The 22,004-nt window shown below is 44.3% G+C and overlaps 1 protein-coding gene and 1 long non-coding RNA gene across 5 annotated transcripts in view; both read left to right on the forward strand.

The window, feature by feature from the left end:
* Positions 1–22,004, forward strand: part of PCNX1 (pecanex 1) — a 353,336-nt gene that overhangs the window by 166,753 nt on the left and 164,579 nt on the right. The gene's annotated exons all lie outside the window — the stretch shown is intronic.
* LOC135361630 (uncharacterized) lies at positions 11,527–20,795 on the forward strand. Its single transcript, XR_010405238.1, has 2 exons — positions 11,527–15,419; positions 15,663–20,795. It is a non-coding gene; the product is annotated as an uncharacterized LOC135361630 (long non-coding RNA).

The following is a 22,004-nucleotide window of genomic DNA, read 5'->3' on the forward strand; positions in this document are numbered from 1 at the left end:
TAACAACCCAAACCGCCAGGCTGCAGATGAGGTGCCATCTGTATCAGAGTCCCAGACAGTTTGCTCTCTTCCCACCCAGGATCACAGTGGCACAACTGGAAATGTAGTGGTATTTAGTCTTAATTTTTCTAGTGACAGGAAGCCTGCTGGTTAGAAGAAACACATCTCCAAAGAAAGAAATTCTCTGCATCATCTTAGAGCCAGATATTCAAAGGGGGGTTGACATGAAGTTTGAGTCCCATATAACCTCTCCATTGTTCTTAAAGTGCAGTTTACTTAGGATTTTTCCTCCTAAAGGATCCAGAAGTTTTGCTGACCGGTAGCCACTGGATCTCACGAGGTTAGATGCGTTTTCCTGTGGGGAAGGTGAAAAGGATCCTGTGAAGTAAGGACATGACCAAATAGTGGTTTCTTGGGTATTCAGTCTGCACTTACTATGCAGAATACTTGTTTTATCTACCCCCCCCATATGTGCTTATTAAAGGAAATGAAGTATAACTAAACTTCATACTTGGGAAAATGTAATTTGGTAAAAGGGGATCCCTAGATTGCTCTGTAACTTCTTAGGATACACAAAACAGCAAGTGGCTAGAGGTGAATCCATCTTGTCTGGTAGCCTTTTCAGAAACCATTCAGTTTCAGTGTGCAGTGAACTCTGCCAAAGGGAAAAGCCATCCTTTGGTCCTAGGCTCCCTTTTGCTCCCCAGAACTTTGTGTGAATACATAATAATTGGCCCTTATAAGAATACTCGAGGTCTCCAGTCTGATTCTAAAGCATATACTCTTGACCTGTCTTTATCAGATAAAATCAACATCCCAGGACAATGTTGAATTTAAGCAGATACCAAGTAGTTCCTCTGTATTCATAATACTTTTAATGGTTAATGGGTTTGCTCTCACACACCATCCACGACTTCTTGATTTTCTACCAATACAGTGTAGCACAAATGGAAGGTGTGCCTTTCTTCAGACAGAATGCGGGTTTGTCTAGCTTATTAATTTGGGAGTGATTCCTTTTGTACAACTGCAATTTGAAACAGTATTCATTTAAATAGTTTCAAAATAGTAACTTACTTGGGATGCTTATAGTTGCAAGAAAGAGAAAACCCATTTCAAAGTTGCCGAATATAGGAAATGGGCTCACTACAAAATTAAGGGTAGACTGGGCTTTTAGGATTGGTTTGTTCATGTTACTCTAGCTCTGTATATCTGTGATTTTCTCAACTCTACCCCTTGTGTATGCTGGCTTCCTTTCAGACTTTAGCTGTCTGTAGTTCTAGACCCCATTGTATACACATCATCATCCAGAAAGAAAAACACTTCTAATTTATCTCTCTTACATGGGAAAATTTCCCAGAAGCCTCAGCATATTTCTCCAGGCATCTTTTTAATATAAGATTTAACATAGGCAAGATCCTTAACTTGTCCCAATGTCCTGATTTTCTAAACCCGTCATGGACAAGAGAAACAGAATTACCATGATTGGCTCAGACAAATCCGAGCTAGCCTTCAAGCTGGAGTCCATTCCCCAAACAGTATGGTTGCTACACAGTGCATACAAAAGTGTTGACTAAAATGTCCACAACAGATTTGTATATACTCTCCAGAATTTGGGTACTGTTTTCAAGAAACAAGAGACTCAGACCACCAGAGAATTAAGGTGTTTCTTCTAGGATGCATCTGTAGCAGATCTAGAGCAGAAAATCAGCAGAGCCGTAGGCAGACAAGGGTGCAGATGTTTGCTCTCCTTTCCTCAGGGGCTGCCTTACAATGACTTTTTTGCTTTTCTCTCTGTAAATTATTTCCTTCCTTAGATTATTGGAGCGGGGGAGGGATTTACCAGTGAAACCAACTGGACCTGGAATGATTTTTAGGCAAAGGCTTCTAATTATGGATTCAGATTTTGTTTCTTTATTGTTAGTTTTGGCAAGTTGGGTTTTTCTAGGACTGCAGTTCTCAAAACTTTTGGGTCTCTGAATCCTCAGAAAAAAATTACTGAGGACTCCCCCATCCCAAAGAGTTTTGGTTTATGTGGTTTATATAGATATTTACTGCATTAGAAATTAAAACACATATTAAAGTTTTTTTTTTTAAAGATTTTATTTATTTATTTGACAGAGAGACAGCGCGAGAGAGAACACAAGTAGGGGGAGTGGGAGAGGGAGAAGTAGGCTTCCCGTGGAGCAGGGAGCCCGATGCAGGGCTTGGTCCCAACACCCTGGGACCATGACCTGAGCCAAAGGCAGACTCCTAATGACTGAGCCACGCAGGTGCCCCTCAAAGATATTACTTCTATAAGAATTAAACTCATTACATGTTAACATTTTTATTTAAAATTATGCTTCCAACTTAAAAAATGTATGAGGCATCTGAACTATCTGCCTCTACATACAGTATGTTGCATTATATTATTTTGGTCAAAGCATAGGAAAACCTGGCCTCATATATATATATATATATATATATTTGGAAAAGAGAGGAGTTATTTTAATAAACTTTTCATAATTGTTGATATTCTTGTCTTGATACTTCACTAAAATTAGACAAGTGATACTTTCTTAAAGGTTAGTTGCAGTGTGGAATCCCATTTGTACTGGGTAAGTTGCCTTACCTTACTTGGAATGATCTTTTATCTGGGTGTGATTTTGTAACATCATTTATTTAGAAAGTAATGGTTCCCTGAATTATGCAGATCTTCCAAATGTTGACACATTTCATTATGCATTATAAAAAAATCACTTTTTTTCATATCAACATCAGTCTAGTCAGATACACCTTTATTGGGGAGCTAGAAAGCTCATAGTGTTCAAGTGTTCTAAACTTTTTATCGAGAGCTCAAATTTTATCATTGGTAACAAATATTGTCAGTTGTCTTTAAAGCCACAGACACTTCATTTTTGAGAAAAATCTGTCAAATACTGAAGTCTGAATAATTATAGTTTGTCTCTTAGTCTCTTTCTAGTAGAAATGGCATTCCATGAAAAAAAAAAGGGACTAGCTTAGCTCATAACTCAATCACAAAAGGGCTGTTCTTTGAGAAAACTATGTTTTGGTATGCTGAAGAAGTGCTTTGTACATACGTCCCATTTTGCCACGTAGAATTTTAAGAAGATGTGGGTTGTTTTGTTTTGGTTTTTTTAAGATTTTATTTTATTTATTTGTCAGAGAAAGCACAAGCAGGGAAATCGGCAGGGAGAGGGAGAGGGAGAAGCAGGCTTCCCGCTGAGCAAGGAGCTCGACGCGGGACTCGATCCCAGGATCCCCTGGGACCATGACATGAGCCGAAGGCAGACACTTCACTGACTGAGCCACCCAGGCGTCCCAGAAAGATGTGTTTTGAAGGAACGAGATGTAATAAATTTAACAATTTCTGTTACTTCATCAAGGACACTTAGGTGAAGTTGATTTTCCCCCCTGTGAGTGTGTGATGCTACAGAATACAATGGCTAGTGGTACATTTTGGTGCCATTGCCTTGATTCCTGCTAAGGTGCCTGTAGTTTGACTCATCGTGTCTTCTGCCCAATTACTATACACGCCAGTACAGTGAAGAAGGCAGATGATATCTTAGTGTTATTACGAAAATAATTTTGATCTAATGGATTCCCTGAGGGAGTCTTGGGTACTCCCAGTGCTGAGATTCACTGTTAACAGGAATATGTCTATCCCATTTTCATTTTCGAGTTTATTGACAAAAAGTAATTCATAATATTCTTTCACCTTTGTAGTGTCTGTAACATCTGTAGGTTTGTCCCCTTAACCATTCCTAATACTGATTACTTTTGCCTTTCCTTTCTTGATTAGGCTCAACAAGAGATTATCTTTTCAAAGGACCGACTTTTGGCTTTGCTCAACCTTTGTATTTATTTATTTATTTATTTATTTATTTATTTATTTATTTATTTATTTATTTATTGCTTTATTTCCACATCATATTCCTTCTATTTCCTTCTGGTTTAGTTTGCTGGGGTTTTTTTCTAACTTGTTGAGATGGACACTCAGCTTTTTGGTTTTCAACCTTTGCTCTTACTGTAAGTATTTTAAGGCTGTAATTTTTTTTCTTTTTAAAGAGACAGAGCTCATGCATGCCAGAGGGAAGGGAGGGGCAAAGGAGAGGGAGAGAGGGAATCTTAAGCAGGTTCCACACCCAGCATGGAGCCTGACACAGGGCTTGATCTTACAACCCTGACATCATGACCTGAGCTGAAATCAAGAGCTTAACTGACTGAGACACCCAGGTGCCCCAAGGCTGTACATTTCTCTTTAAGCATTGGCTCTAGCTTCATCAAACAAGATGTGACAGGTCATATTTCTATTACCAATCATTATTATCAATTTCCATTATAATTTCTAATTTCCATTATCATTTCTTCTTTTACCCATGGGTTAATCAGACTCATGTTGGTTAATTTTCAAATATTTGGGATTTTCTAGTTATTACTTAATAGCCATGATCAAGGAAACTCTCCTGATGATCCTTTGAAATGTTTAGCCTTGCTTTGTGGCTCTGTATATTGTCAATTTTGGTAAATGTTCCAGTGGGCATTTGGGGGAGAAACAAGTATTCTGCAGTTGTGGCAGCCTTCTATACTAAATATATCAGTTAAGTCAGTTTTGTTATGTTATTGAGATCCTGTATAGTCTTACTGATTTGGGGGGGGCGGGCTTTGTAGTTGTAGATTTTTTACTGTTAGTTCTTTCAAGTTTTGGTTTATATATTTTGAGGCTACATTATTAGGTGCATATAAATTTGGAAGATTTGTTTGATGCCTTTAGTCATTATGAAATGCTCTTTTCATGTCTAGTAATACCTGTTGCCCTAAAATTTACTTTATCTGATGTTAGTATACCTAATGTTTGTGTATTATAACTGTATTCGTCCTTTCACTTTCAACCTTTCTGGCTCTTATTTTTAGAGTATAAACTACCATATAGTAGGGATTTTTTAATTCAATTTGATAATCTTTTTTTTTAAGATTTTATTTTTAAGCCATCTCTACACCCAATGTGGGGCTCGAACTCAACAACCCTGAGATCAAGAGTTGCACACTCTGACTGAGGCACCCCAACAATCTTTGTCTTTTTAAATGGAGTATGTAGTCCATTTACATTTAATTGCTGATTTTTTTGGCTTAAATTTACCATCTTACTATTTGTTTTCTTTTTGTCTCCTCTTTTCCATATATCTTTTCTCCTTTCTTGCCACATTTTGGAATAAGGCATTTGCATTATTATACCCCTCCTTTTGCTTATTACCCATATATCTTTTTGATTATTCTTTTAGTGGTTATTGAAGTTAAAATTTACCTACTAAGTACCTCACCACCTCTTGGATTGACTATTTCTACCTTCTCATCTTTTGTACTGTTTGGTCATGCATTTTTAACTCTGTATTTTAAACTTTGAGGGTGTTATTATTTGGTATAACTTATATTAATTTAGATTTATCCACATATTTACTCCTTCCATTGTTCTTTATTGCTTTCAAATTTTTATGATTTCTTTTGGGATAATATTACTTCTGCCTGAAAAACTCCCTTTACAGCTTTTTGATCGGCTAGTAACAAATTCCTTGAGTTTTTGTTTTTCTTGTGTGAAAATGTTTTTCTTAAGTTTTTTTGGGGGGGAAGATACAGAGTACTGAATTGGCAGTTATTTTCTTTCTGTACTTCAAAAGTATTATTCCCACTGTTTTCTGACTTCCTTGGTTTCTTTTAGTCAACTGCTTTTTTAAGAGGCAATACCTTTTTATTTCTTTGGTTATTTTTAAGATGTCATTTTTGTGATTCTTAGTAGTTGTGATTTTTAGTAGTTTTCCATATTTAGCTTCTGTATAGTTTTCCTTGTATTTATCTTGCCAAAGCTTTGTTATTGTCCCTTGAATCTTGACCATATCTCTTCAGACATTCCTTTTGGCATATTACCTTTCTGTCCTCGCACTACAATTACAAAATATATTAAACCTTCTTACTGTGTTTTTATCTCCTACACTTTTTTTTAATTTCCTATCTTAAGTCTCTCCATGTTTCAAACTACTTTCCTCTGCATATCCTCATTTATTTATTTCTTCTTTCAGCTATATCTAGTCTTCTGTTAAATTGATCTATTGAGTTCTCAGTTTTAGTAATCCTATTTTTCAGTTCTAGAATTCCCATTTTTAATATAGTTTTCAATTAGCTTTTGATAGTCTCTCTTGTTAATTTATTAAACATATTAACTACCATTATTTTAAAGTTCATGTCTAATAATTTTAATATCTGGATCTCTTGAACATGTTTCCTTCTCATCAGTTTTTATGTTTTTGTTGTTGTTTTTACATATTTCTGATGTGAACTTAACTTGTATATGAGAATGTATAGATAATTGAGGCTCTGGATTGTTATCTTCCTCAAAAAGATTTACTTTTACTTTCGGCAGACAAGATAGGAAATTAGAGAATGAGCTTTCGGAAGATGGACTTCAGTCTCCTGAGCCTATTTGTTTGATTTCTAGTTTACCTTTACTCCTATGCCATAGCCCTTTAGATATTCCAAACTTAACAGTCTGGGGTTTCATCTTTAGTATTCCCTGAGTTATAACTATTGACATCACAACCTTGGGAGAGTCCAGAAGCTCTGTTCTGCTTCTCATCCTCTCAGCCACTGCTTTCAAATTGGCAGATGTGGCACTGAATACCCATCATAGTTCTCTGGGCTTCCCTTCTTTTGGGGGTCTTAGCCTCTAAAGTTGGTTATGGTAGTAGCTCCCCGGTGCCTTCAAATATATTTTTATATTTTGTATAGTTTTTTTTTTTTTTCATTGTTTTTTGTTGAAGGCTTTGTTGCAACATGCTTACTTGCCATTATGGGTTGGGGGGGAATCTCCTCTGGCAAGTGTAGATCCTTATTATGATCAATTGGCATATTCCCCTCTCTATATCATAACATTACGTTACTTAAGCTTTGGCTAGCCTTCACCGTGACTTTATGTAGGGTATTCTTTCAAGTTCAGCCATGTCTTAAGTTGCTAGCTAACCTGCAGATGTATTCACCTATGATAGAGAGTGTTGCAGGTGTTGAGCAGAGTGCAAGGTCTCATGGTATAAACTAAGTCCATTGAGATTGCAGGAGCTGAGAGAAGACAGGATCAGTGGCCTCAGAAATAAGTGTGGGCCTGGCAGCTGTTCTGACGTGTGTGTCCCATCCAGTACAAGGTGTATCCTGGAGGTAGGCCAGACACCTCAGATAAAGCAGGCAGACCAATGAAAAATACACGGTATTTCATTAACATCTTGCCTACCTGTCTACACTGATTAAATTATAGGTCACAGTATTTTTTATTTAGAAATCAGTGTTTTCAGTCGCAGCACAGTGGGTTTTTCCATGTTCTCTTTTCTAGGCAGTTATATTCTTGGCCTGAGGTCCTTATTACCCTTCTGTATCAGAACACAGCGGGATCATATAGGGGCAGTAACAGCAGAGGCAAGATAGCCAAAGTCCTTTTCCAGCCCTGAGTTTAACTTTTCAATTCACTTTCAATAGAACAAAGTCTCCATTGATAGCCTAAGCACTGAAATGTGTTTCAGGCAAAAATTAAAGGAACTTCATCATCTTTTTTCTGCACTGGGTAGGATGAGTGTTTGGAGAATAAAATGGTTTAATTACTGAAAACTACTCCATCTAGAGGCTTGTGACTCATTTTGTGTGACCTTAGATTTACTTTTTCTTTGGACATATGGGGCCAGAAGACAGGAGGCAAAAAATAGCTTCCCTTGAATAATAACTTTTCCTTTCTGGAAACCAGAAAACTATCCAATTCCACAAGTTCCAGCATGTCCCTAGTTGACATCTCTGTTTCTCAATGTATATTAGGTCACCCTCTGGAGATGCAGGTCAGAAAGAAAACGCAGAAGCGATCTGGGCCATGGGTGAGAGGGACAAAGAAATGACAAGTACCCAAACAGGGAGAGCTTCTGTGTCTCCAGTAATTAGATGGTATGGCGTAGCCGCTGAGCCATACACTGGCTCATCTGCCCATGGCCAGCACAGCAAGCTTCATGGAAATGGACATCGGGCCTAAAAAATGCAAGATCCTCAGCCCCCACTCTCTGGATAACATGGAGAATGAAGTCAAATTTAGGATGCATTTGTTTCCATAATGAAATTTTCATTAGCTTCACTGTGTAGCTAAAGTTACATGAAGTGTGTTTTAGTTAAAGGAGTAAGATGGCAGAAGAGCTAGAATTAATGTGGAGAGAGAGATTCTAGAGAGGGGTCGATTGGCTATCCAAATATGGCTGGCTTTGTAGCTCTTTAGGAGTTAGTACATAAACTTGGTGTTGTCAGAACCTAAGGTTTGTAGAAACTTGGGTTTTTTCAGAACCTGATTTAACTTCAGAACTAACTGATGATAAAGTAGAAGATAAATATGTTGATCAAAATGCCAATTTATTAACATACAGTTCTGAAGATTAGGGCACTCCCAGCCTCATTGGAAGATAACTGATAGGCCACATGGACCATCAGAAGTTAATTTATAGACCTAGGGTTAGAGCACAAGGAAGCTGAACATCATTTGTTTTTCTTCCTGGCTTGGAAAATGTGCTTTATAATTTTTCTACTTTTCTAGTGATAGAATATTTACATCTGTCAGTTTTAGTTTTTTTATTCTGTGGTTGTAAACACTATCAAACTTTGGGTTTGACTTTCTTTTTCTGGACACACAAGCACACCGCATTTCTTGTATTGTCACATTCTTCAGATACGTGAATACAACTAGGTTAGGCTCGAGCTTCCTTGCACATCCAGTTTCCACTTTTGCCTGGACACTTTAATTGGATCGCTGCAACAACTTGCCCTTCCTGTTTTGACTGGGGAGTATCGGTCTTAACCATAGGCAAGAATTTTTACTATTTAAGTTTGGGAAAGTCTCTGTCTTATAATTCAGAGGACATAAATTTACTAGACCTCCTACTTTATTACATTTCTAACTAAGAAGAATTTAATTAGTTTCTAGAAATACACCATTAATTTGGGGAAAGGGGGGACTTTTTCAAAGAATTTCTCACTCATAACATTAAGAGCAAGTAAATGTTTTAAGAGATTAAAAGTAAAGTCTGTTTTTAAAAAGAACATTTAAAATGTGGAGTGTTTGTCTAGCCTGAAAAGGATTGTTGTAAAGTAAATTGATCTTGGAAATATTCCGTATTCAAGGACAGATGATAACAAATTACAGTGACAGGCTGATTTGACAGTGGATCTATTAGTGAAAAGATGCCATGTCTGTGGCAAAGGGCTGATATATGGTAACTCTTGCCAGATGAAAAATTCTGGAAAATAGATTCTATTTCCATTGCAAGTTCTTGCAAAAGGACTCTCTAGAATGCTGTAATGATTTTCTTTGAAAAGGGTTGATTGCAGTAAGGTGTGAGTCTCTACTGTGTGCCAGACAAATGCCCGACAAACCTGCCAGATGTTTTTACTGTTATCTTACATATGTGGAAATTAAGGGTTACAAGTTAATTTTCAGGAAAAGGTAAAATCATGACGCTCAGATATAAAAATGTACACATGTTCAAAAATTTATTTGATGCATGAATCCAGAGAACTAACTGCATGTTATGATGAGTTCAAATTTAAGTTTTCTAGAAAAGCACAGTTACATGGAGTAAAGGAATATTGAAAGGAATTGTAAATTGGAGATAAATGTTTTGTTGTTGTTTTAGGGAGGGAGTCATTTGAACCTCTGTTAGAGGGAACAGAATTTATATGTCTTATCAGTTACCTACACCGTACAAAGTCATAAAATAGCTCCCACAGAATCAGAATCTAAGACAAAAGTGTATGCTATAGACCATGAATAGTTTTCCATTGACATACAAGTTTTTTCTACCTGATGTTCAGTAATTCGCCTGAGATCATACCCCTGGGGAGGCAAATTCCTCTCAGCAGCGTACAGGGCATTCAAATTGCACGGGAAGCCTGGAAGAGGTCATTGGAAGCTATTGCGTAATTCAGCCTTGAGGCAGTTGGCCTAGACCAAGGTGTTGACTGTAGTGGGTTAGCTTCTGTGGAAGCAGACTTGGAGCCTGATATTTTTGCACAGGAAGTTGACTGGGGAGTGCTCTTAGGAACGATACACGTGAGGGAGCACAAGAAGCTGGTTTGAACAGAGGAATAAATTGAACTGTGATGCAGTTAGAGCAATGGCTTTAGTTAAAATCCATGGGGTGATCTGGAGCTGGGTGGCTCTTCTGAGATGTCCTGAATCAAAACAAGATGCTGAAGGCACTTCTTAGGGAGTACTGCTTCAGAAGGGCATGGTGACTAGGGGCTTGGAGTTCTCAAAGATGAGGGAGTCTGGGTCGCCCCAACAGGTAAAGCTAGGGGTAAGAGCAGGTAAACACCTAGACTAGGCGAGGTCCTAGTCAAGAGGAAATCTCAAAAGGGCGGCAGAAGAGAGAGACTGTAGTCCAAGGAAATGAGCAGTGCAAGAACCGGAGTGGCTGTGGCAGCGTTCTGCCCAGACTTCACTACAGGATTGGGGCCATCATGCCCCCCAGCTACCAGGAGCCTCGTCCTCCCCACTTTGGACACGGGGTTCTTTAGACGCACAGAGCCTAAAGTTGTAGGAATGGGAAGCACAAATTCCCCAAATGGGTCATTGATAAAGATCCTAAGTGGGTCATTCCCGTTTCTACCTGTTGGTTCCCAGTCTTGTGTATTCCACTTACTGGGGTCTCAGAACCACTAGAAAGGCCATTGATTAAGGATGTATCCTGCATCCTGAAGGATGCTGCCCCACCCTCACAGGATCTCATTTCCAAGTTGGTACCTCAGCTGCACCTTTGAAAGCCTATTCAATTTTGATCAGGCCAGCAGCTTCTACAGTACATGATATGACCAGTGGATCCCATGACCACAAGCCCAGTGTTCTCCTCTCTGCTATGAAGTCCCTTGATCAATTCAACGCTACATGGGATCCTGTGTCCGTGGGTTCAACACTGTAAACCCTCATATGATCATAGTGCTAAAGCCCTGCAAACAGGAAAGGCAAGACCCATACGTAGAACATGTGTCAATTCTAGTCAAGATAAATGCCCTATCTAGAGTGGAAGGGGTCCAGTGTAGACAACTTGCCATCAAGTGGATCCTTATTCTCCTTGAGGGATGGGTATTGTATCAAGGGCTCAGCAGTGATCTCTGTAGCACTCAGGTTAAAGGTTTGACATCAGTAGTTACATCAGCCTTGGTAAACAGAATCCCACTGTATATCTTTAATCGCTGCCACAATGGCCACTCCTTTCACACACCCATTTTGGCAGCACAGGAGTGGCTAATGAAGAAGATGGCTGGAGACACTGGGGTGGCTCAGTCGGTCCAGGATTGAGTCCCGCATTGGGCTCCCTGCTCAGCGGGGAGGCTGCTTCTCAGCCTGCCGCTCCCCCTGTTTGTGCTCTCTCTCTCTGTCTTTTTTTTTTTTTTTAAAGATTTTATTTATTTATTTGAGAGAGAGAGCACATGAGAGGGGGGAGGGTCAGAGGGAGAAGCAGACTCACTGCTGAGCAGGGAGCCCAATGCGGGACTCGATCCTGGGACTCCAGGATCATGACCTGAGCCGAAGGCAATTGCTTAACCAACTGAGCCACCCAGGCACCCCTCTCTCTCTGTCTTTATCTCCCACTCGCAAATAAAAAAGAAGAAGGAGAAGATGGCTGATACCAGCTCGCCAAATCAGTTGGACTACTTGGTTGCAGTACGTCTTCCATAGTGGAGGCCTCTGGTGGCCATTAATATGCATTCAGAGATCTTTATAATCCATGCCCACTCCTGTCCATCCATCCATGTGCCTCTACCCTTGTCCCTGACCTTCTTTCTCCTTTTAGGCCCCTGGCCAACCAGCCAAGCCGTTTGCTACTTCCATGAGTTTGTTTTTTTTTTCTGGCCTCGGGCCTGTTCTATTTCTACAGAAGGTGGGTGGCTGGATAGCCTGATTTGTGCCTTGCAAGGATTTCCCTTCGCCGCTGTCTTAAAGGGCCACCTGAGTGGAGCTATCTTGCAGCAGCAGTTTATTTTTGTTCTGCATCTACATACCAGGCCAACCCATCTGTGAACCAACCTTGGCTTTTTTTTTCTCTCTCTTCTGTAAGTTGGTTGTACGGGACACACACCCATCCTCTTGGTCATAGGTGTGAGCTGAGGGAGAGGCCTCTGTGCAACAATAGTGAACGGCGTGGGAGGCAGTCTGGGCCACCTGCTCATGTCCAGTGCCCTAACTACCACATATCTTAGAATGGATTGCTGCCGGGCCTACTCAGATTTATAGTTTAATGTCTGTTGAGTCACATTGTCAAGCACTCCACAAGGTGCAGCAGCAAACCAAGAGCTATTTTCAAATGACCTATAGTTCCTTGTGGCAAATGCCATGGCCTTACTCCAGAACCGCATGGGTCTACATTGCAATCTCCAGTTAGGTTTACCATAAGCTCTATACAGCATCTTTGCCCATCACAGATGCTTTAAGTATCTTAAGATCTACCAGGTTTTATGGACCAAGGGGCAAAGCTGCTTACGCCACATGCTGCAGTCATTCCTGCTCTGGACCCTACTTAAAGCTTTCCATGTGATGTGGCAAATGGGTTAGAGCACTATTCCCATGAATGGACTTTGCTGACCTTAGAATCCATACTGACCTATGGAGCATATGATTCCTTTTTAGTGATGGGAGAAATTAGTCCTTTATGTTGAAGATGTCCCAGCAGTCTCCTAAATCTTTATAGGCTTTATCTCCCATCATACTTGCACTTGTAATATGCTTATCCTGTTTGGTTGATGTGAAGCCATCAATGTATTGGACTAATGTCCTGCAGCATATCTACAAGGTCAGGCTTCCTACAAACTGTATTTTTTTTTTTTTAAAGATTTTATTTATTTATTTGACAGAGAAAGACACAGTGAGAGAGGGAACACAAGCAGGGGGAGTGGGAGAGGGAGAAGCAGACTCCCTGCAGAGCAGGGAGCCCGATGCGGGACTCGATCCAGGGACTCCAGGATCATGACCTGAGCCGAAGGCAGTCGCTTAACCAACTGAGCCACCCAGGCGCCCCTACAAACTGTATTTTGACAGCAGAAGAACTAACACAGCCCTGGGGCAAGGTCATGAAAGTATAGTGGTATCAGTCTTCTGTGAATGCACACTGCTCTGGCCCTCAGTAGAGGTGGATAAGAATATATTTGCCAAGGAGGCCATATACCAGGTACCACCATGTGCCTGAAGCAGCGTTAATTTATTCTGACAAAGATACCGCATCTGTCTGGTTTTTTAGTGACCTGACTGGTGAATCAATTGAGAATAAGCAGGCTGTCATCTTTATGTCTTTTCCTTTATATCTCTTTTATATATTTATATCCTTTTATATTAAAAAAAAAAACCTAGATCTCTTTTAATCTCCTTGATAGCTCCTCTCAGACCCACAGGATATGGCATTATTTATGAGTTACTATCTTGGCTGGTGGGGGCAGGAGGGTGGTTTCATAGGCTTTCCCATGGCCTACCCCAGTGTGGTTAACTAGATGGTCTGCCTAGCTACCAAGTATGTGCATTCTGATTATACATGCTGGGACTAGTCAAATAACCACTGGTAGGTCTGTGGACCCAGTGGGCCCACTCTGAGTCAGACCTGTATATATCTCCATATATCTCCACCAGCATTCTAACACAGGTCATGATGACGCTTTGGGTACCCAATAGCAATGTCAACTCAGATCCGTATGTCCAATCAGTCCTCTGAATCTCTGGATCTTCCCCTTGGCCCATACATCTCTTGGGGAAAGACAAAGAAGGTAACCATCCCATATATGTTGTGTGATATTGCAGGATACTTACTTCTGAGGGCTCAGCTTTCCCTTCAAGTCACTGAGTTGTCCAGAACCTGGGCAACAGATTATGATTTTGTTGTTGTTGTTGTTTAGGTGCTTACCCTCAGCCTCCTTGATTTCTTTTGATTGTATATAGATTGCGTGATACCCTTGTTGGCTGCCCCTCTGTCTAACTTGCCCTTCAGAATGCCATGTTCTATTAACCATTTCTATGTTCTCTCTGGGTTAGGCTATCTTAGCTTCCATGGTGATTTTGCTCCTTATTACAATAATTACATCCACCTTGCTTCTGATATCATATGCTTCTCAGCCTCTATTAATTTGAATCTCTATCCTCCCATTGTTATCAGGGCTAGTTCTATAGCAGTACCTCCTAGTCTCAGCTCTCGCCCGCAGAGGACAGCTACCACTGAGCTTCTTCAGTAGTAGTATTTCTCACCAACACATTTCTTATCATTCTGCTAAACAAAGTGTCCGCCTGGCCCTCCCTCCCATGGAACATAGTTGATGGGTTTTCTGATCTTAGGTAATATGCCCATTTTAACACACCCACTTCTCTGGGCCTTGGACCCCTTTCTTTGCCACTTACTGTGGCAATTTTGGCATTTCTGTTGTACTTAGTGTGGACTGTTGCTTCTTCTAAGCTCTTAGGGAACGACCTACCAGCATATTTGCATAATTTTTAGGGCCTTTGCCAGGATATCAATCTTCTATCATAGGAGAGTGTCCTCCTATTGATAAACACTCATATCCAACTTTATATTCTGTTTCTGTCAATTCAGCATCACCCGGATCCAGTCCCATATCTATTCTCCATGCTTCTGCCAGTATGTACTGATGGGGTCTTATGGTTCCTTCGATACAAAGCCTCTTCCCAGCAGACCCAGCACTTCCCTGGCCGGGTGGTGGTGCAGCTTGACCTGTTACTGGCCAGGCAGCCAGGAGAGAAGGTGGGAGCAGACTGAAGGGGATGAGCAGACTTTGAGTGGTCTACAGGCAGTGGAGAGTGGGTCACATCTGATCTCAGGCCCCAGTGTGTGGATTCCAAAGTTCTCTACAACAGAAGCATCATCCAATTCTACAGGGAGTCTAGAGCTGCTGTGATCCCCATTTCAAGCCTCAGTTCCTTCTCTACTGGGGCCCTGCCTAAGTTGAGAATTTAGTCTTCTCTGGAGCTCTGTTCCCTTAGCATTATGTCCTAGCCAAGCCTCCACTGCTTCTGTCCTCTGGCTGAAGGAGATGAGAGGTTCTTTATATGCTCCCAAGCAGACCCCTCTGACTCTCACACTTTGCCTTAAATAGGTGAGTAACTGTCCTCAGCCTGTTGCTGTCATTCCCCAGTGCATTGACAGCCCTCAGCCCGTGAGGGGGGAAGGAAGCCTAATGGGGCAGAGGGAGAAGGTGAACAGCAATGCAGTCACAACAAAGGCCTCAGCCCATCCCATGATAAGCTCTAGAGCTTCTCTGGTCCTTCAGAGTTACCTCAATTTAGGAGCTGGAGCTATCCCTGGCAGCATTGACCAGTTATTAGATGTGGGGTGCACCCAGAGGAGGCCCAACCTTGGGTAAGTAGTTTTCCTTGGAAGGAGGGTGATTCCTGGGGAGAGACATAGCTTTGAGCAGTCAAGGGGAAGGAGCGTCTCATCATGAAGGGAAATGTGGGTGGCACACCATCTACTGCCTTGAGCCTGGGGATAAAGAGGAAGCCTAGGATAAGAGAATGGCTTCTGGAGGAACTGACAGGATATGCTGACCAGATAGCATAGAGTTCTTTCACTCAAGGACATTTACTTCCTCTTTTGTGCTAGATACAGGCTATGAATAAAAAGGGTCCTTGACCTCGAGGAGCTCACAGTTGGAAACCATACACCCACAGAAGAGTCAGGACAGCCGCCAAGATGTCAGCAACAAGATGTGTGCAACATGAATGGGGGGGGTGGGGGGGGGCTTGTGACTAAAAAGATAAGACAATTCTTGGTACAGTTGAGTTTGTTCGTTTTTTTAATGAGCTTTGGAGTTCAAATTTTCCTTTCCTCAAGAGATGCTCAAATCTCTGACTCAAAAGGGGAAAACTTCCTGAGGGACCCTGAAGCACAGAGCTAGTGAGCGTGACCCGCTCAGTCAACAGGGACACCGCCACCCCCCCCCCCCCCCCCCCACACACACGCGTCCCTTCTCACTGAACTGTGCCGCAGAGGAGGCGGGAGACCTCGACTGTGGACTGTTGAGAGTCGCATGGCCGGGGCAGGGCGCTCCATCAGAGGTGAGACCCTCACAAGGGCCATGTGTGTCAGGAAGTGGCCCTTCCTTCTGCTCATGAATGCAACGAGAGCTCAGAGTCAGGGAAGGTCCCAGTCCACGAATAAAAGCGTAAGGGGGGAGCAGTGTGTCCGCCTGCCTGATGGCCCTCATAAAAACTGCCACAAGATGGCAGCAGGAGCTCGGGCCATAGGGAGCGGTGGGGGAGGATGGTACTGGGGTAGAGTTGGTACCCCTGACATACACACGTTCCAGAAGAGGTGTGAGGAACAAAAAACTGCATACAGGCTCTTGGAACCTATTTAAGTCAGGGGCTTACACGCTGGTACTTCCCCTGGCCACGTGCCGTTTCTCCCAAGGTTCCCATGTGTTGCTTGTCTCCTGTACCTATTTACATTGGCCCCATTTGAGTTCTTCCCTCTGGCTGAATGTGGACCCTTCAGTCAGAAACCTTAATATCAAGACTGCCCCTTAAGACATCCGGGGCTTGTGCAAAGTGCTCTCCTTCCACTGTTCCCCCTGCCCCTCACAAGAGACCCCACTCGGGTCTGTAGAGCTGGTGCTTCTCAGGACCCAAGAGAACACTGTGCCTGCAGGCCATCGGCCTTTGCTCTCAGGAGAAAGCGAGCGGTAGCCTTTGGTGCTCTCCAGCCGCTGGGTGGGGAGAGCGTGCAGGCGCGCCCCGCTCCACACACAGCCCCTCAGGCCAGCGGGTAGAAACCTCACTGGGCAGTTTAACAGAGGCTGTAATCTGAGGCGTTCAAGATGAGCGAGCAGGTGAGGGAGAGCAGAGAGGGAAGGGCCCCGAAGGAACAGGACCGGTGATTACAGCAGGAGCTCCTGCCCCAGGAGCAGAGGGAAGAGGTGAGCCTCTCAGAACCCCGTGGGCCTGGCTCAGCTGCAACTCCAGCTCTGAGGGGACATGCCCCTCAGGGGTACCCCGCAGCTGAAAAGGGGCAAACGGCTGAAGACGTGACGGCTGCAAGGGCTCGGGGGGAGCAAAGCTGAAAAGTCAGCCCTGTGCCTTCCCCTCCTCCTCCCTTCCAGGCTCCTTCGGCCTTTCTTGCCCAGGCAGCTGACAAAGGGGGAGGGTAATGTGGGCAGTGTGGACGGGGGTCTGGAGCTGAGAGGGGGCAGACCAGCCCCTGGCCAGGCAGCTCTACCATGAGCTGCCTCAAGGTGGGCGCGTGCTGAAGGGCAGAGTCGCCACCCAGCTCGTGAGCGAGTTATGCTCGGAGAGAGGGGACAGACGTGCGGGAGAGGAGAACGACTTCAACGGGGGTGGGCAGGCTAGAACCAACCCCCAACTCCTGAGCGCAGCTCCGCGGGCAGTGGGGCAGCAGAAGGAGCAACTTGAGCCCCCTGGGGGCCACACAGGCCTGGACAGGGGCCGCCAGGGCTAGCCCCCAGCAGGTGGCAGGCCAGAGGGGCTCCTTGGAAGTCTGCCCTGTATAAGACCCCAGGGGCTCTGCGCATCCGTGGGGGGTGTGCAGGGCACCAATAAGGACGGGCTGAATTTCCCGGAGGTACAAGTGGTGACACACACATAACATAAAGTTTAGCGTCTTACCCGTTTTTAAATGTGCAGGTCAGTGGCGTGAAGTGCATTCCCACCGTTGTGCAGCCATCACCACGGTCCATCTCTAGAACTCTTCATCTTGCAAAACTGAAACTGTCCCCATTGAACCGCTCGGCATTCCCTCCGCCCCCAGCCCCCGGCAGCCACCGTTCGGCTTTGTCTCTGTGAATCTGACTGCTCTAGGTACCTCATGTGAATGGAATCGCCCAGTATTTGTCCTTGCGCTCAGTATGTGGTCTTCAGGGTTCATCCGCGTATCAGGATTTCTTCCCTCTGAAGGCTAAAGGACCATTGTGTGGCTGTGCCACATTCTGTTTATCCATGCATCTGCTGATAGACACCTGGGTTGCTCTCACCCTTTGGCTATTGTGAGTAATGCTGCTCTTATGACCCCTTTTGACAGAGGCGCACACTGAGGCATGAGGGGTGAAGTAACTGGCCATCAGTCCCACAGCTAGCAAGTGGCAGAACTGGGAGCCCAGCTGAGCAGTCAGCTTCAGAGATTGTGCCGTTGACCACCACAAGCCCTTCTTGATGCTTGTTGGGAGGCACCAGGAAAGAGAGCCCCTTCCTTTGCCATCTGATCAACTCGGACCCGGGACTGCTTTGCTGGGAGCTGAGTCGGGTTGAAAATTTGTAGAGATGGGGAGAAATGTTGGGAATTAGAAAACGATTCCTTTTTTCCCCCCCATCAAACCTTGAGTCTTATTTTATCCCTGGAAAACCTGGGTCAAATGAGGAGGTAGAGAGATTTGTTCAGTGATGGGTCCTCCACAGGAAACTCCTACTACCTCGGTTCTGCCCCCACCAGTAACCACAGCATCCTGACCAGTGGCCTGATTGGGGGTGAGAACTAGAGCTCACCTACTTCCATGTACTAAAAGAATAGCTACTCTGCATTCTTGTAAGGTCTTCCATTCTAAAATCCTTAAATAGTCTCATTAATAAATTCTTCCTAGCAAGCTGACTACCATGGCAGGGGCATATTATAAAAGACGTATGTGATCACTGTGGGGTGGGGAAAGAAACCAGAAATCCCATGGTTTCACACAGTGCTTAACAAAAATCTAACAAAGTCTACAAAATTTAGATGTGAAACGTTCGCGATTTGGGGCTTTAAGTAAAGGTCCACCACACCTAATGAATCAGCTCTTTGTCTGGATAACACTTGTGTATCAGGTTTTCATGAGAAGACCCTGACTCTTCAGGTCTGCAGGTTTCTAAATATCAGATTTCTAAAACATAGAATGAGTCACAGTTTTGCTGCTTCCCTTTGTCAAGGGATTTCTTTCTGTGGGACTGAGCCTTTAACCTGTGGGGTCCTGTGTTAACTCCAGCTTGGTCATGTCAGAACTGAACTGGATTGTTGCACACCCAGTTGATGTCAGAGAATTGGTTGTTGTGGAAAAAACTCCACAGATTTGGTGTCAGAAAAAAGATACTGTTTTTCCACCAAATAGTGGAATCATCAAACTACAGCCTGTTTCTGCGACATTTTCCGCCTCTTGCAATTCTATTTTCCCTGGAGGTTTGGGCGATTAGCCTACATTATCGCCTACACTCACTGACAGCCAACCAAACTGACATATCGGGCATGACAAGTCTTTGCTGTGGGGACTCCTAACAATGCATCGGACCGCGTGTAGCAACATCCTTGGTTTCCACCGGCTAGGTGCCAGCCAGTAGCATCAACCTAAAAGTTCCTGGCTGCCTGAACAAAGTGCGGTGGTCGCCTGGTGACAAAGGCTAGAAAAATGAGTGTAGTGTAGTCCTGAAGGAGACCTGGGGTCTGGTCCTGCCTCTGCTCCAAACTCCGTCTGTGACTTTGGGCACAACTACTTAACCTCTCGGCGTCCTTGGACCAGATCAACCTAGTTCGTTCAGCGACAAAATGCTCTGCGGGCTGTGCTTAATTTACCTCTCTGAATGGAAATTAAGCTCATTAAAGGTAGTAAGTCGGGTTTTGCCTTGATTCTTGTTCCGTCAAGGCCTAAATTCCCATCTGTCTGAAGGATTGGACCCTGAGTCTCCTATTTCACATAGTGAGATGCTTGCTGGGAGGCACCAGGAAAGAGAGCCCCTTCCTTTGCCATCTGATCAACTCGGACCCGGGACTGCTTTGCTGGGAGCTGAGTCGGGTTGAAAATTTGTAGAGATGGGGAGAAATGTTGGGAATTAGAAAACGATTCCTTTTTCTGAGCTGAAAAGGGGTCTGTGCTGGTCCAGAAGCTGCTGACAACCTGAAAGAGCGTCTAGCCTGTGACTCTGGAGTTGACTGTGTTAAGGAGTCTCGTGGGCTTAGTGAGAGCACCTTCCCCGCTGGAGCCTTTCCTGAGTCCCAGCCCAGGGGTGTGTGTGTGTGTGTGTGTGTGTGTGTTGTGTGTAGGGGACCAAGGTGGGAACCCATAGCGTCCCTGGGGCAGACACGGGGGCGGGGACCTGAGGCCTGACCTAGCTGCCTGCTCAGTCCCTGCGGGTCCAGCGGCACCGGGCTGACCACATTCTGGAGGCAGCGGTCACCAGCCACTCACCCTGCCGGCCTCTGTCCTTCAAAGAGAGGCCTCTATCTTCTCAGAGCTGAGAGCACCTGAGCTCAGCAGGCCAGAACAGCACTGGGGGGCATCTCCGTTCTCTCCAGAGAGTGAGAGAAACACAGAAAGTAGAAGGAATTGAAGTCCATTGAAATGGTACCTTGCAGCACCAGTAATGATAGCAATAACGATGCTCACATGATTAAGAGCTTACCAGGCACCCTGAACTAGGCTCAGCCCTTTATAAGAAGTATTTCATTTGCTTCAGGAGACAGTTGTAGTTTTTACCCCCATTTTACAGATTGGGAAACAAGTCACAGAGGTACCATCCTGCCAAAACGAATAAGCTCTAATGATTTCCTGTAGGAAGCACTGGGCCCGGGGAAACCAGACCCTCCACATGCAAAGTCTCTTGTTCCCACGGCTCAGTGGGAAGAATTTGGGACATCTCAGCAAGTGTGGCCTAAGTTTCCTTAAAGCACTTCTGATTCTTGGGAAAGGAGAAGATGTGAGTATAGGGCCCAAATCACAGCCCGGATGCCAATGGGAGGGACGGTCTTCTTGCTAACGAGCTCCATCTTACACTAGAATTGTTTAGACTCATCCTTGGTCTTCATTTCATCCATCTCCAGCCATTCATTAACTAAATCAGTAAAAACTTATTAATTACCCAATTGTCATGTATTGTGCTGAAGGCTAGGGATTCAAAAAAGAGTCCTACTGCATCCCTGTCCCCAAGGCATTCCTGGTCCAATGCTGTGGGTGGAGATTGAGGGCAAAGTCCCAGAAACAATCTCCCCTTCTGGGCCTGACTCCTTCCCTGGGTCCACCTGGAACTCTCCCTGGGTTCATTCACATCAGGCAAAAACTTCACAACTTAATAATTTGTTGTCAGACTAGAATTCCCTGGACTTTTCCTTTTTGGATTGAATTGGCTGATGTTCTGGGACATGCCAAGTAGCCGCGTGGCCCGCCTCTGGTCATGAGGCCTCGGGCCCCTGCAGCCTGTGCTTGGGTGCGGAGGCCCCAGGAACTCTTCCCCCTGCTTCTCTAGTTCCAGGATATGATCTGTGGGGAACATCTCCCAGGACACGGAGTGCAAACAGGGCAGATGGGGCCAGCCTAACTGAGTCTGGAGAAAATAGCTAAGGGATCCGCTTGCTGCCTATTGCCTTGGGGGTTTTGCGGCCTGACAATGGGGTGGGCTGCTCCTCTCCTCCCATCCTACAAGCCCAGCTCCCTTGCCTTCCTCCTCTTCCGCCCAGCCCTCTCCAGAGGCTGCAGGGAGTGGTTGCTCCCACGGCCTTTGGGGTCAGATGGACCTGGGGGGCCTTCCCCCTGACTCAGGGGGGGCAGTCAGAAGCCTTCTGAAAGGCAGATCTCCCCGTTTCTATGAGGTTTCCTGGCTCCCTGGTTGCTGTGGTGCCAGCCCTTCTGTCCCATCTTTGGGGCCACCACCCAAAGAGTCCAGATACCATTGCCAAAGTCTTCTCTCTAGTCCTCTTGACCGGGGAGTTCATCACCCTGTTCCTAGAGTGGGGAGAAACCTGCTGCACCCCTGAAGCCTCACCCTCATACAGTGTCGGCCTCCACTTCCCTGAGCACTCCAGGCACTCCAGGGCCATTCCTGCGTTCATGAAATGCGGGTGCAGTTTCTGCAGTTTCTACTATACGCAAAGCCCTTTCCATTTATTATTTCTCTCTCCTCTCTCTCTCTTTCGCTCTCTCTCTCTTTCACACACACACACACCAGTGATAAAAAACTATAATTATTCTTGAAA

This window comes from Mirounga angustirostris, unplaced genomic scaffold (assembly GCF_029215605.1).
Source record: "Mirounga angustirostris isolate CCGP_5_RB_7025 unplaced genomic scaffold, mMirAng1.0.hap1 SCAF_9, whole genome shotgun sequence".
In the NCBI taxonomy this organism is placed as follows: domain Eukaryota; kingdom Metazoa; phylum Chordata; class Mammalia; order Carnivora; family Phocidae; genus Mirounga; species Mirounga angustirostris.